Below are 15,364 nucleotides of genomic sequence, written 5' to 3'. Positions count from 1 at the left end.
AGTGAGTGGCCTATTTCACTAGACGTGATGATAGTTCTCCCATTCCCCTACGTTTTCGTTCATGGTTTCTCTGTCTTATTTCACTCCATCTTTCAGGGAGTAAAGAGATGAAGGTGGTGATGATGATGATGATGATGATGATGATGATGATGGTGATGGTAATGGTTATGGTGATTGTGATGATGATGGTAATAATAATAATGGTGATGGAGATAATGATGGTGCTGCTCCTGTTGATGACAATGATGATGATGATGGTGGTTGTGGTGATGAAGACGCACTAATGATGATGATGATGATGGTGATGATGATGATGATGGTGATGATGATGATGATGATGTATCTTTGCAGTGTCAGTGACTAGCGAAGTGTGACTAGCATGGGCACTTCCTCCTCACAAGACTGATGGAGTGTGAGCCTCGGGGCAGGACAGGGAAGAACAAGCACATGGGTGAGTGAGTCTTGCCTTACTGTCTTGTTCCTGGCAGGGGCGTCATTTGTGGCGGGCAGCGGGGGGCACTCGTCCCCCCCAAGCTTCCTGTGGGGGGCCTTCACATCAAGTACAATTAATGAAAAAAAATATATAAGGTTAACACCGTAAAATTAAAAATAATTTGTATTTAGCCTCAATACGTTTAAGTGAAATATATCGTGTGTGTGTGTGTGTGTGTGTGTGTGTGTGTGTGTGTAATAATCACAATAATTTACTAGGTATATTAAAGGGTGTCAATGTAAATATGTTCCTAGCCCGCTGTTCACTTAAAGTAATTTTAGCATCAAGCTGCCTTTTTTTACTGTGTTCTGGCCATCATTAAAAGCTTTTATTCATCTTAGGAAGTACGTACCTGTCTTTTCGTGGACAAAATGAGGGGGGTGAGCCATTGAATTCAGGAAATTTTGTAGCAGTTCTTCACCTAATTGCTGAATCAAATCCCTCTCAAGAACAAAAGTTACATCGACGATATGGCCATCACACAAGTCCTCAGTGCCAGAATGAGTTGATATTAGTTGTTGGAAGACATATCAAAGACACAAATTGTGCTGTAGCACAAGAAGCAGTACTTTTCAGTTATGGTTGATGAAACGAAAGACTTGCCAATAAAAGAACAGATGGCTATTCTTGTGCGGTACTATAGTGAGGGTGTTGTGAAGGAACGTGTCATTGGAACCTATCACATGGAAAAGGCTGATGCCGCAAGTTTAGCTGATTTCATATATAAGGAGATCGAACAATCTGGTTTAATTTGGTCTAACTGTGTGGCTCAGTGTTATGATGGTGCTGGTGTAATGAGTGGATGCTTTAACGGGGTTCAAGCAAGACTAAGGGATAAAATTCCCCAAGCAGTATACATACACTGCCATGCACACAGACTGAATTTAGTACTGGGCGACTGCATAAAGAATACCAGTGGCTTAGCTTCATTTTGTTCAATTATTAAAACACCTTACACATTTATTACTAACAGTAACACAAGGAACCAACTTTTCATAGAGGCACAGAAAGCAGATTTTCAGGTTATGACACTAGAAAGACCTGCTATGGTCTTACTATTGTAGCTCAATATCAAAGGTTAAGCTTCGCTATGGAAGTTTGCTATCAGTGCTTCATACAGCTTCAGAGGGTTCTGATTCAGAGGCTGCAGCAGAAGCAATTGGACTGTATAAAAGGTTAGAGTCTTTCAGGTTCGTAATGGATCTACTTATTATTGAACAAGTCCTTAGAGTTACCAGTAGTTTGTCAGATCAGCTTCAAGCAAAGGAAGCCTTACTATCTGAAGCTTGCTCTCTCATACAGTCAACTATTAATGAATTGCAGGTCATGAGAACTGACGAGGCTTTCTCTGATATTTTTGACAAAACTAAAGATTTTGCTTCAACATAATTATGTGATTGATACCAACTTGGAAAATTCAGATCAGTTGCACATACCTAAGAGAATTCAGAAGGTATCGTCAAGATTAAAAAGCTTCTTAACTGATTCAGCGCTAGGGAGAAGTGAGGTGAATACTTGTATTCCTCCAAAGACTGAAATCAAAAGTACCTATTGTGATATATTAGACAGATTTCTCTCAGAGCTTCATATTCGCATCACACAGAAATGCCCTTAATAGAAGCAATGAATACATATGACTGCAATTCCAGGGACTTTTTAGAATATGAGAAGCTTTCTATTATAGTGCAGTCTTACAATTTCTTCTAGGTTCCCAAATATCTGTTGCAAAAAGGCATTTTCTAAGCACGAGTGACAAGCCAAAGCATATGTCTGAATTATATCATGAACTCAAATCATTAGATTGTGCTTATTCAGAAACAGTGAAAATTATCAAAATTCTCATCACCGTTCTAGTAACTACTGCAGGCAATGAACGACTTTTCTCAGTACTTAGCTTAGTCAAGACACATCTAAGAACCTCAGTGAGATTTGATCGCTTGATGACTTACTACTTATGGCCTCAGAAAAAGGAACTTGTTAAAAATCTTAACTTTAACACCCTTGTTGTAACTTTGCAAGCAGAGATCAAGGAGATATCCACTGTTGCAGTATTTTATTCATTTTTCAATGCAATAAGTATACGTAGTTTAGTTTTCAATTTCCTCTGATGAATTCTGAAATTAATATACTATACTTACCTGAGCCTCTTCCAAATTTAATAACCATCATTTTATTTCTCCCACCTCTTAGTGTAGGGCTAACGGTACTTTTTCACATTATATGGTTCATGGTATTTTTGGGGTGAGTAAGCTAAAAGCTTTCCATTTTTTATTCATTTACAAGTTTACAACTTTTCATTCTCAATTTTATATTCATTATCTTTTCATTAGGCTATAAGAATGAAGTCAGTTTAAGCTTTCGCCAATACAAATATTTTAATTGCCATTTAGTCTATTATCCAAGGTCATTAGCATATAATGCAAAGATATGTACTGAACCATGCACTTTCATACATATTCAACTTCACAGAAATACTGCCAATGCTAGAATATCCATTAGTGTGTGTTAGGAAGTAATTGGTTTAATATATATATATATATATATATATATATATATATATATATATATATATATATATATATATATATATATATATATATATATATATATCCATCATCCAATCCTGGGCCCCCATGAGGAGCGTAGGAGCCCGGGGCTAAGCAGTTGGTCTCGACATTTTAGAGAGTGACCAGCCTCACTCATCCCTGAGTAGCATTACATGAGCAATCAACCCCAACCACCCCTTGGATATACTCCATCACCGGCTTAATCCGACTGGAGCGCAATTATTACCCACTAAACCACCAGGAGCCAAAATTTGGCTATATGGTTACCACCCAGCGTAGTAAATGGTTTCCTGGTGCACAGGAAACCATTTGGCTTGTCACTCAGTGTAGAGTCACCCACAGGCAGAAGGAAAAGGAAAGAATGAAGGAAAGAAAGTCAGAGGATGGAGTATATATATATATATATATATATATATATATATATATATATATATGTGTGTGTGTGTGTGTGTGTGTGTGTGTGTGTGTGTGTGTGTGTGTGTGTATATTACGTTGGGTCTGATTAGTACTTGGATGGGTGACCGCCTGGGAACACCAGATGCTGTTGGCATCCCTACGTGTCAAGTGGGGTTGGTGGAGGATTAGTGCCCCTCCCTGTAAAACAATTAACTCTAAGCCCTTGACCACCCCGTTTGGGATACATGGCGTCTGGCAATGAATGAATGAATGAATGTATATTTGTTTACTGCTTTAATTCCCCTGACCATAGCTTTCGTGTGGCTTCAAAATGGTCGCTCGTCACCCCACCCATGTGGGGAGTTGGGAGCAGGGGGGGCCTCCTAAACAGCCTATGCCCCCCCCAAGGAAAATTGAAATGACGCCCCTGGTTCCTGGGGTCGTATCTATAGGTAGGTTTGCGGATTACGAGACACCTTTGCATTGCGACTTATTCTGCACATCACGCCTCAGTATCCCCTTGATTGGCAGTGACTTTAATATTGCCGGTATTAAAGGTGTGGAAATAGTATATAATGGAATGTTAAGGGGTATGGAAAATAAATCGCTAAGGAAGAGGTGTTACGGAGTCTTCTCAACGACCTCGAATATTTCCCTTATATTTATTGCCTCCAGTTGACCCTGTGAAATCAGTTATAACGTTCGAGAGACTGTATTTCTTTATGACGTAATGCGCTGTTCCGTAATGGGCCGTAATGAGTTATAACTGAACTGCGTAATGAATTGTATTGCTGTAGTGTTACGTAATTCACTGTAAGATAATGAACTGTGACGTACTTTACTGTGACGTACTGCACCGTAAACCACTCCTACGCAATGTACATAAAGCACAGAGACGTATGTACCCTAGTGGAATTTACTGTGACATAATGTACCGTAATTTAGGTGAAGAAATATACTGTACTGCAATTTACTGTACTATAATTTACTGTGAAGTTGTGTACTGCAATGTAATTAAGTTATGTAATGTGCTGTGATGTAATTTACTGCAATGTAATTAAAGTAGGTAATGTACTTTGACTTAATGTACTGCAACGTAATTAAGGTAGGCAATGTACTGTGACGTAATGTACTGCAACGTGACGTGATGGACTGCCATAATGAACTGAACGATGATGTTATTGCGCAGTGACGTAATGTGTTGTGAGGTAATGCATTACACTGAGACGCAGTGTTGTAACGCCATATAGTCAACTACAACTCAATGCACTGAACTACAACGTAATACACTGTAATATATCGAATTATGAAATCTTGTAAAAAATAGTGAATTATACTTTGAGTCTGTCTACCAGTCAGAATTTTTGTATCAGGGTTAGGGGAGATCAGAGATCAAGGCGATTCGATTCACGCCGATTCGAGCCTGTTCGAGATAGTCTAGGCCGGTATTCGCACCCGATAAGGATGCTACCAAACACCTTTTCCTAAGCGACTTATTTTGTTTACTACACGTTACTGTTCTCCATGTTATATAAATCTTTCCAATTTCGCCATACTGAATAAATAGCCTACAAAAGGATATAAACCAGCCATACCAAATCGCTAAGGAAGGGGTGCTAGGGAGCTTCCTTAGGGCACGTCCACACGTGTGCTCAAACCAGTGTTGGCAACATGTAAGCAACACAGTAACGAACAAGCTGAAAACATGTTGGGAACAGCAGCAGCCAGGTAATATTGGCAACATCATGAAGTCTCAGCTGCCTTGTAAGGACACACGTATCCCATCACCTCTGTTGCCAGTGTTCGAGGCTGCACTGACAGTTGTTTGCATATATCTCTCCAAATACTCCTGCAAACATGTTCCCGAACATGTTGCAGCTGTGTTGCCAACACATTGAGTACACGTGTGGATGCGCCCATAACCGACAAGAATGCCAGGTCTTGTCCCGTCTCCATTCCATCTCAGTCACCGTCTTCCCTTTTTAGATATATTTCTCAAGGCTACATTCTCCTCCTTCACTAAATTGCTTTCTGTTACTTAGTTTTTACACATTGTCTTCCTCCACACTCCACTTAGTCTTTTTTTTACCCCTTTTCATCTTCCTGATCTTCTTCTTCCTCCTCCTCCTTCACCTCCTCCTCCTCTTCTTCCTCTTTCTCCTGCTCCTCTTCTTCCTTTTCCCTCATGCAGCCTTTCTTTCCTCTTCTCCTTCGAATTTATCCATTAACCTTTATTTCTTACCTTAACTCTCTCTCTCTCTCTCTCTCTCTCTCTCTCTCTCTCTCTCTCTCTCTCTTCCTCTCTTGTTTCCTGTACGGCAAATGCCGGAGGGTCTGGAGGGTGCGGGAGAGAGCCTTCTGCTGTGCTATCCTTTTCTCCTGCTCCTATGCACTATATTAGGATTAAGGCCGGACCACCTCGTAGGGACCGTAAGGTCTGTGTGGTCTGTGTATCTATGCAACTATGTAACTCTCTCTTTGTCTGTCTGTCTGTCTGTCTGCCTGTCCGTCTGTCTCTCATTATGCAGATTATATTATACTGGACTTTTCAGGGACGCATTTCCGAAGATGAATTCCCAGACTACCTCTCCTCTTTCTCTGTTTTCTTCTTCTCTCTCCTCTCGTCTCCTCTCTTCTCTTTTTTCTCTCTCTCCTTTCCCATCTCTTTCCTCTGTTCTCCTCGTCTCTCTTCGTTTCCTTTGTTTATAGTTCTCCCTCCTGCCTTTGTTTTCTTCCTTGTTGTCGCCTATATTTTCTCCTTACTTCCTTACCTTTCCTAGTTTCTCTCTCTCTCTCTCTCTCTCTCTCTCTCTCTCTCTCTGTTCCCTCCATTCTCTCCTGTTCATTTTCTTTGTCTTGGGATCCCTTCCCTTCCTCTCTTCCTTCATCCTCTCATCATTTTCCCTCCCTAATATTTATTTCAGACTCTGCCTTAAATCCATGCCTCTTTACTAGCATGACATTTTTTGTTTTAACCATCCATCCTTCCATCCACGCAACCATCCATCCTTCCATCCACCTAACCTTCCATCCATCCACCCATTCAACCACCCACTCATCCATTCAACCATCCAGCCATCCATCCACCCACCCATCCATCAGCCCATCCAACCATCCATCCTACTGCTTACTCTCCCAGACTCTGAGATAAGGCTGTCTGTTTACATGTGAATGAGGCTTTGAGCAATATTTTTCTCTCAATGGTCCACGAATAGATCAAGCCTGCGTCCCGAGAGAGGAAGGAGGCACAGGCTATGGGGAGGAAGAAGAAAAAATAAAGAAAATATACTAAAGACAGGCTATTTAGGATAACACACAGACTTAGCGAATATATTAAATTTTATATGTATCTTTCCCTTTAGAAGACTCGTACCCACAAATGGAAACTTTACATCATCATTATCATCATCATCATCATCATCATTTATCATCATCATCATCATCATCATTTATCATCATCATCATCATCATCATCATCATCATCATCATCTTATTCGGACCTCCTTTCCCAACCTAGGTCTGGGCGAGGAGTAGCAGCGTCCAGCCAGCCAAAGTTTGCCCTACTCAATGAGACACGCTTCCATTCACTCATCATTCAAGCCCACGGAATCCTGGCTCCGTCTGATAGGCCAAAAGGTTTCACCACGTACTGTAGCTTCACATATACCTACATAAAAATAAAACAGTTTCGGCCCATCTTGGACCTTGTATTTTGAAATCAAGGGTCGTATGCTTGCTTACAAAGTGGAATGCAAGCTCCCTAATTTTGACGATAATTTCTGAGATAGGTGATGACGATGAAGAGTGTTTGATCTTTCTTATAATATAGTTGCTGATCGAACGATATATTGTGGGATGCAGGCTAACCATAGCTGATAACCACAGGCATTCCATTAATCCATCTATCTATCTATTACCAGTCGCCTTAATCCTGTAAGGGATGGCCACAAACAAATCACCTCCATATCGCCCTGTCCCCCGCCATTTCACTGCTCTGCCCCCAGCTCACACACTCCTCTCTCATATACCTCTCCACTCCGCCCCTACATCTCATCCTCGGCCTCCCCCTCCCCCTCCGTCCTTCCATAAATGATAGTCAAAATTTAGAGACTCGTTTTATTTCGCCGGATAAGGAAGTTCCCTAACGCATCTTCCTAAGCGATTTATCTTGTTAATTACACTTTACCATCCTTTTCTGTGTTGTTTGGGTCATTCTTATGTCGCCATACTCGGCATAAATGACGTGCAGAATTGTACTAACCAGTCATAACCAAAAAATAAACCGTAATGGAAGTAGTATTAGGGAGTCGCCAGGCCCAAGACGCAAGTAATTCAGTTTGCTTCACTAGATGAGTGGATATTGATGAAGCCATTAGTCTGATAAGTGATACATGTTTCACTAGATACAATAACATGCATTTGGAAAGGTCATATTCGTGGGTCATTCGTAGGTCATATTCGTGGGTCATATTCGTGAGTCATTCGTAGGTCATATTCGTGGGTCATATTCGTGAGTCATTCGTAGGTCAAATTCGTGGGTCACATTCATGGGTCATACTCGTGAGTCATTCGTGGGTCATATTCGTGGGTCAGGCAAGGCGACGAAACCGATTCAGGCACGTATTCTCGTAGGAAAATATCCCTAACACCTTTTCCTAAGCGATTTATTTTGCTTGTGACACGTAATAACCTTTTTCTGTTTTACGTTAATCCTCCTTGTATCGCCATGCCCTGTGTAAATAATGTAGACAAGGATGTTAGCCAGTCATATCCAAAATTAAATCGCTAAGGAAAAGTACCGGTCTCAGCGATCTTTAACTTTTTAAATAAGCTTCTGTGAGCCAAATGTTATCGTTCATCGTAGGCTGGAATAAAATACGAAATTCTTTGCTCACCCACCAATAACTTTCTCTCAATTGTGATGATGTAGTTTGGTGCCGTATGTTACACTTTGACTCAGGAAAATTGTCAGCCGTAGCCAGAATTATAAACAGACGGGATAATGGTGATGACAGTGGTGATGATGATGATGATGATGGTAACGGTGATGATTATGGTGATGATGATGATGGTAATGGTGATGATACTGATAATGATAATAGTGATGATGATGATGATGGTAATGATGATGAAGATGATGGTGACGATCCACAGATTTAGCCTCGTCCTACGTGTTCAGTATATCATTGAGAAAGGCCAATAGATTCGTGAGGCAAGAGTGATTCTTCCCAAAACCATGTTGCAAATATTTGAGATAATTTGTTACTATATATTTCATCAATTGACTCTAATAAGCTTCTTGCAAATTACAGATACCTGATGTTAAACTAACTGGGCGGTAGTTGTCTAGTTGTGCCTTGTTACCATTCCTGATATCAGGCTTATGTTTGCGAGCTTTCACTCGTGTGGCAACATACTGCTCTTTAGTGGTGGTAAGAAGTTCAGATGTGGATGTGGGTGTGATAGGAAGCGTTAGGAGAAACACATTGAGGTGGTTTGGCTATGTGGAAAGGGTGGAGAGCGAGAGACTGACGAGGAGAGTGTACAGTATGAGAGTGAGATGGAGGGGGGGAGAGGGAGGAGGAGGAGGCTAAGGATGAGATGGAGGGATGAAGTGGAGAATTATCTAAGAGAGGAGTGTGTGAGCTGGGAGCAGGACAGTGGAACGGCGAGGGACAGGGCGACATGGAGGCGATTTGTTTGTGGCCACCCCTTACGGGATTAAGGCGTCTGGCAATAGAATAGAATAGAATAGAATAGAGTTACAAATTGTCATATGTGTTGTTATGAAGCTCACTGATAACAGAAGAAAGAGGGTAGATTCTCCTAATTTGGGTTAAATGTTCCAACGAGTTTCACCTTAAGGTGGCGTCACACTAGACCAAAAGTGGTTAACATGCGAGCCAGTTTTGCGAGCTAAAACGGCTAGCAGAGTCGAGTGTCCGTTACATTCGTGTGTTTTTGCGAGCCGAAACTGCTAACAGTGTCGTCTGCCGTGGCGCCTTGTGGTCATTTGTAAACAAACCACCACGGAGTACCTACTCCCTTTTCCTCAGTTTCTACAACCTCCTAACGTACTTCAGCAACTCCAGAGCCACAAAGCAGTCTACTAGAGTTTCCTTTACCGCAGGATCCATATCGAAATCTGATTTCTATTTGTTGATTGGAGACAAAACAGACAGCCTCCGCAGGCTGGTCACCCGAGTGTCTGAATATTTATTTCATGTTACAAGGAAAAAATAAAAGTGAATAAAAACCACAAGAATCAAATAGTATTTTCGTAACAATTTTAGTTAAAGTTTCCTTCTGTGAATAAGAGAATATTTTTCTCACCAATTACAAAATTAATATAGGCTCATTTGAGTTCTAATCCCACCAACAAGCTGTGAGCGAAAATTGTTATCCATTTCGCCTCGCAAGGGAAATCTCGCTCACCGTGGGTCAGTTTGGCTAGGGGGTCGCAAAACTCGCTCGTATGTTAGCCACTATTGTCCCAGTGTGACGCTGCCTTAATTTACTGTCATAGTGCAAAAATATCTCCCCAAACAATGCCTAAATTCCCTCGTCCTGTTTTAAGAATCCCTGTCTACAACTACCACAACTACTACAACTACTTGGGTAATACTGAAGAGAGGAGTGAGCCCCCCCTCCCCTAGCCACCCCCACGCTAATATTTCACCCGCTCTCTCGAAGCTTTATTGGCCATGGTAATATATATACAGTATAGGTCTGGTTATGAGTGACGCCACTAGGCCGCCCTGGATAAGTAACTCATCATGAAGCTGTCCGGGGCTACTTTGCATATTAAAGAGGAACAATATTGAGCTCATTATCCACAGCATAATAATAGCTTAAATCAAGGCGTTATTTGCACAGATGGACGTGTTGCAGGCATTACTGAACTGAATTATTGCAAATGTGTGCGACGGCTAACCTGCCCTGACTTCGGTAACATCTCTCGGTATATTACGAAAGATAAAATCCTCTGTTTACTCTGTTCAAAGATGTGTTGTAGTGGCGCTTTGGGCATTGGAGAGAGTTACCTCGAGAAAGGAAGACTACGCTAAGAAGGTATAATGCTGGAAAATATACCTCTAGGCAGCTCTATTGGTATCTGCGCGTTCTCACGCTGGGTGGTACAGCGGCAGAACTCGGCCCCTGTACAGTGACGCGCCAAAATTCGAATCCAAAAAGATGATGGAGGTTTTTCTATCAAGTAAATCGCCTTCGGGCCTCCAGATGGATAATAAGTTGCTGTTGCTGGCATCCTTTACATTTCTTTAGTATGACAGTATGCTGACGATGGTGGAAGTCATCAAAATATGCTGAGTATTAGTTAGGAATCTTTGGTATGGTGTGTTGAGAGAGAGAGAGAGAGAGAGAGAGAGAGAGGAGTTGAGGGGAATCTGCAGTCGAAGTAAATACGTTTATTTTATTTATGAAAGAATTTTATCTACATAAAAAAAAAAATATTGGGGAGGTAAACACTTTCAGTCCGACTTGGAAATTTCGCAACACAATTTCTTCGGCGATTTATTCAGGTAATTAAATCTCAAATTCCTCTTCTTAGCGGCGTAATGGTTCCGGAAATTTCGCAACACAATTTCCTCGGCGATTTATTGAGGAAATTACAGCTAAATCTAGGTTACAGTGGAAAGAACGCCGATAGCAAAACGAGAAAAATAGCATGCAAGGTAATATGAAGGTATAATGAGGAAAATAATTCGCTAAGGAAGCAGTCCTACGAAGCTTCCTATGCCACTAGTAAATAGGGAGGCTCTCTAGCACCTTTTCCTTAGCGATTTATTTTTGGATCTGGTTGGTTATTATCCTTTTGTACGCTTTTTATTCAGGGTATGGAAATACTTGAAGGATTTATATAACATAATAAGACAGTAAGGTGTAATAAGCAAAATAAATCGCTTAGAAGAAGGTGTTAGGGAGAATACGGAAAAAGATACAGAACTATACTTAATAAACGGTTGTCAAATTTGGTCTGTATTTTCATCGGGTAAGGAAGCTCCCGAATACTTTATCCTAAGCGATTTATTTTGGCTAGTACACTTGACTGTCCTATTCTGTTACATAAATCCTTCCAATATCACTATACTCTGCAAAAATAACTTAAAAAGGGATTTTAACCACCCCTGCCCAAATATAAATCGCTAAGGAGGAGGTGTTAGGGAGCTTCTTTAACCGACGAGAAGTCACCCAGGACAGGAAAGTTAGTTACGAAAAGCCACAGGAAGAACGAACTACAGCGAGCTACGGGAAATGCGTTACAAAAGGACGAAAATCTTTGCCAAGGTGTTATGAATGCACTATAGGAAAAATGGAACGAGAGAAGAGATTATCTTTTTAAAAAATCATAATTCTCTTAGCGCCAGGGAAGGCAGTGGTCAGGGGAACGGTCTGCTGTTTGAAAGGACGCGAGTTCCATTCCAAGCTGGGGTATTCAATAGATTTAGGTTATACGTTGGGGTAATGTACACACACACACACACACACACACACACACACACACACACACACATAACTATCTATACGTCTACCTGTCTGTCTGCTTATCTATCTATCTATCTATTTATTTAGGACACAGGCAAGTTCAGGGGAACACTTTTTCAAAACAATTGGCGGAATTCCATCTAGGCCTGGAGCTTTGTTGGTAGGTAAATTGTCTAGGATGGATTTTACGTATCTTGTCTGTATTTTAAGTGGAACAGTTTCGGAAGAGTCAAGTTCCAGTACTGGGACATTCTGGCTGGTATCGTCTATGGTAGAGTTTCTGGCAAAGGTACTGGCAAAGATATCTACTTTCCCACGTGGGTCATTTGTAATGTCGCCATCTGGGGGAATGGAAGATGACTTGTTAAAGTTATTATTCAAAGAATTAAGAGTTGACCAGAATATTCTATTGTCATTAGGGTTGTTAAGTAGTTTTGATGCTTGCTTTTGAAGAAAGTTTGATTTAGATAGATTTAATACAGCTTTTGCATGATTTCTAGCAATTTTAAATTGGGAGAGTGATTCAGATGTTTTTGCTTTTAAGTAAGAGTTATATGCTAATGACTTTTGGACTGTTGCTCTGGCACAGTTGCCATCAAACCATTTTGGAGAGTTCGATCTTTTAGTGAACTGTTGACTTGGTATGAATAAATCCATACCAGCTAGTATTAAGTCGCAAATGTGGGACTGGGTAGAATTGGTATCACTAAAGAACGACTGCCATGGAATGTCAGCAAGATAATTTCTAAATCCATCCCAGTTTGCCCTATCAAAGTGCCATCGGGTCACCCTGACAGTTTCAGAACGGGGAGGTGTGGGGGGGTTAACTAATGAGGCTTTGATGAGATTGTGGTCAGAGGATCCAAGTGGTGACAGTACCTCTATCCTGTATTGATCTGGATTATTTGTCATGAATAAATCCAAGAGATGGGCATTATGGTCAGGATTATCAGGAATTCTGGTTGGTTGCTTTACCATCTCTATCCTTCTACCTATCTATATATCTATCTATCTGTCTATCTATGTCTATTAACTGTCTGTCTGTCTATCTATCTATTTATCTGTATCCGTCAATCAATCAATCAATCAGCCTATCTATCTATCTATCTATCTATCTATTTATCTATCTATCTATCTATTTATCTATCTATCTATCTATATATATATATATCTGTCCGTGTCTATCTATCTATCCAACTATCTATCTATCTAAAATATAACAAAACACGCCTATGTATAACAGAGAAACTAAAATCGTACCTAGGGAAGCCAGAGCTAAAATTAATCACCTTTAGTGTCCTTCTCCAGGTACTTTAACAATAATAACAGGCCAATTAAGGGCCAACGAGGTCATTAGTTCATTAAGTCTGTCACCGTCCTAGTTAGGCTGATTCTGGCCAATAATTGACGAGTGAGAGAGGAACGAAAATTGTCTCTATCTATGTATCTGTATGTATCTGTGTAATGTCTTTATTTATGTATTTATGTATATATATTTATTAATTGAGGTATTTATCTGTATCTACAGTATTTGTTTTATCTGTGTATCAATGTATCTAGCAACTTATCTCTAGCAGTTTAGCTCTGTCTCTATCAATTTATCTCTATCTATATCAGTCAATTTATCCCTGTTTATCCATCTATCTATCTTTGTCAGTCTATCTAGCTATCTATCTGTTTATCTATCTGTTTATCTCAATCTATCTGTCTATCAACTTGGTTCTATCTATCATTTTCTATCTATCTAGCTATCTCTCTCTCTCTCTCTCTATATATATATATATATATCTATCTATCTGCCTATCTATCAATTTATCTGTATCTGTCAATCAATTTATCCCTGTTTATTTATTTATCTATCTGTCCACCTATCTATCTATCTATCTATCTATCGAGGAAAAACAAGAATGATGAAAGGAGAGAGACGAAGACAAAAGGGCAGCGCCTGAGACCTTGTCAGCTGATTATACTAATATCATTAGGAGTGGAGGGGAGGGGTGCAGAGGAGGAGGCATGGAGGGAAGGAGAGAAGGAGGTAAGAAGAGGAGGAGGAAAGAAGGTAAGGAGAGAAAGAGGGATGGAGGTAAGGATAGAAAGACTAAAGGAGGTAAGGAGAGAAGGAGGAAAGGAGGTAAAGAAAGAAAGAGGGAAGGAGAGAAGGAGGGAAGGGGGGATGGAGAAAAGGAGGGAAGGAGGAAAGAAAAGATGGAGAGAAGGAGGGAAGGAGAGAAGGAGTGAAGGAGGTAAGGAGCGAAGGAGGGAAGGAGGTAAGGAGCAAAGGAGGGGAAGAAGGTGAGGAGGAGAGAGATTTGGGGGAGAGGTGGAGAGGAAAGGAGGTAAGGAAAGAAAAAGAGAAGTGGGAAGACAGAGAGGTTTAGGAAAGAGAGTGGAGAGGCTTTGATAAGGGCAGGTACTATCGCTGGTTAAGGAAGCTACCGAACACATTTTCTTAAATGATTTATTTTATTACACTTTACTGTCCTCTTCTGTGTTATATAAGTCCTTCCAATATCGCCATACTCAGCATAAATGACATACAAAAGGATAACCAGCGATATCAAATAATGAATCGCTACAGAAGAGGTGTTCGGAAGCTGCTCAACGGACGAGAATACGAGCCTAGGTAAAGGAAGAGCTACGAGGAGGAAGATAAGGAAGAGGAAAGGTGGATAGAGAAGGGAAGAGAGGAGAGAAAGGAGAGAGAAGGGAAAGAGTGAATGGAAAGACGAGGAGGTGAGTGGATAGGATAATGAGATGGGAAAGTGGAAGAGAAGGATAGGGAAATGAATGGCGAAGGAGGAGAGAGACGAGAATAGAGCTATGAGGGAGGGGAAGGGAAAGGAGGGGAAGGAGAGTGGGAGAGGGAAACGAGGTGAGGGGAGGGGAGGGGAGGGAAAGGAAGAAGAGGATAGAGAGAGAGAGGGAAAGGGAGAGGTTGTGAGAATAAGAGGGGGAAGTGAGATAGAAGGAAGAGATAGTGAGGGGTTGAAAGGAAGGGGAAGGGGAAATAAAGGAAGAGTGAATGGGAAGGAGAGGTAGGAAAGGAGGAAGCTAGAGAGAGAAGGAAAGAGGGAGGAAGCTAGAGAGAGAAGGAAAGAGGGAGGATGTGAGAATGAGAGGAGGCAGTGAGCGAGGGGAAATGATGGAAGAGTGATTGATGAGGGGAGAGGAGGGAAGGCAAGGAGTTAGAGAGAGAGGGGAAGAGGGAGGATGTGAGAATGAGAGGGGGAAGTGAGATAGAAAGAAGAGAATGTGAAGGGGTGAGGGGAGGGAAGAGAGAGTAGGGATGTGAAAAAGGAAGGGTGGCTTGGTGTTGAGAGTGACGAGGAAGCCAACCAAGAATATTCAAGATTATTAAAGACAGGGGAAGGCACGCATGATTTTCTTTATTTTTTCTTATCAT

This window comes from Coenobita brevimanus, chromosome 73 (genome assembly GCF_032717465.1).
Source record: "Coenobita brevimanus isolate Jiangsu-jjx chromosome 73, ASM3271746v2, whole genome shotgun sequence".
Classification (NCBI taxonomy): Eukaryota; Metazoa; Arthropoda; class Malacostraca; order Decapoda; family Coenobitidae; genus Coenobita; species Coenobita brevimanus.
The sequence above is the reverse complement of the archived record's forward strand: the minus strand, read 5'-3'. Positions refer to the sequence as shown.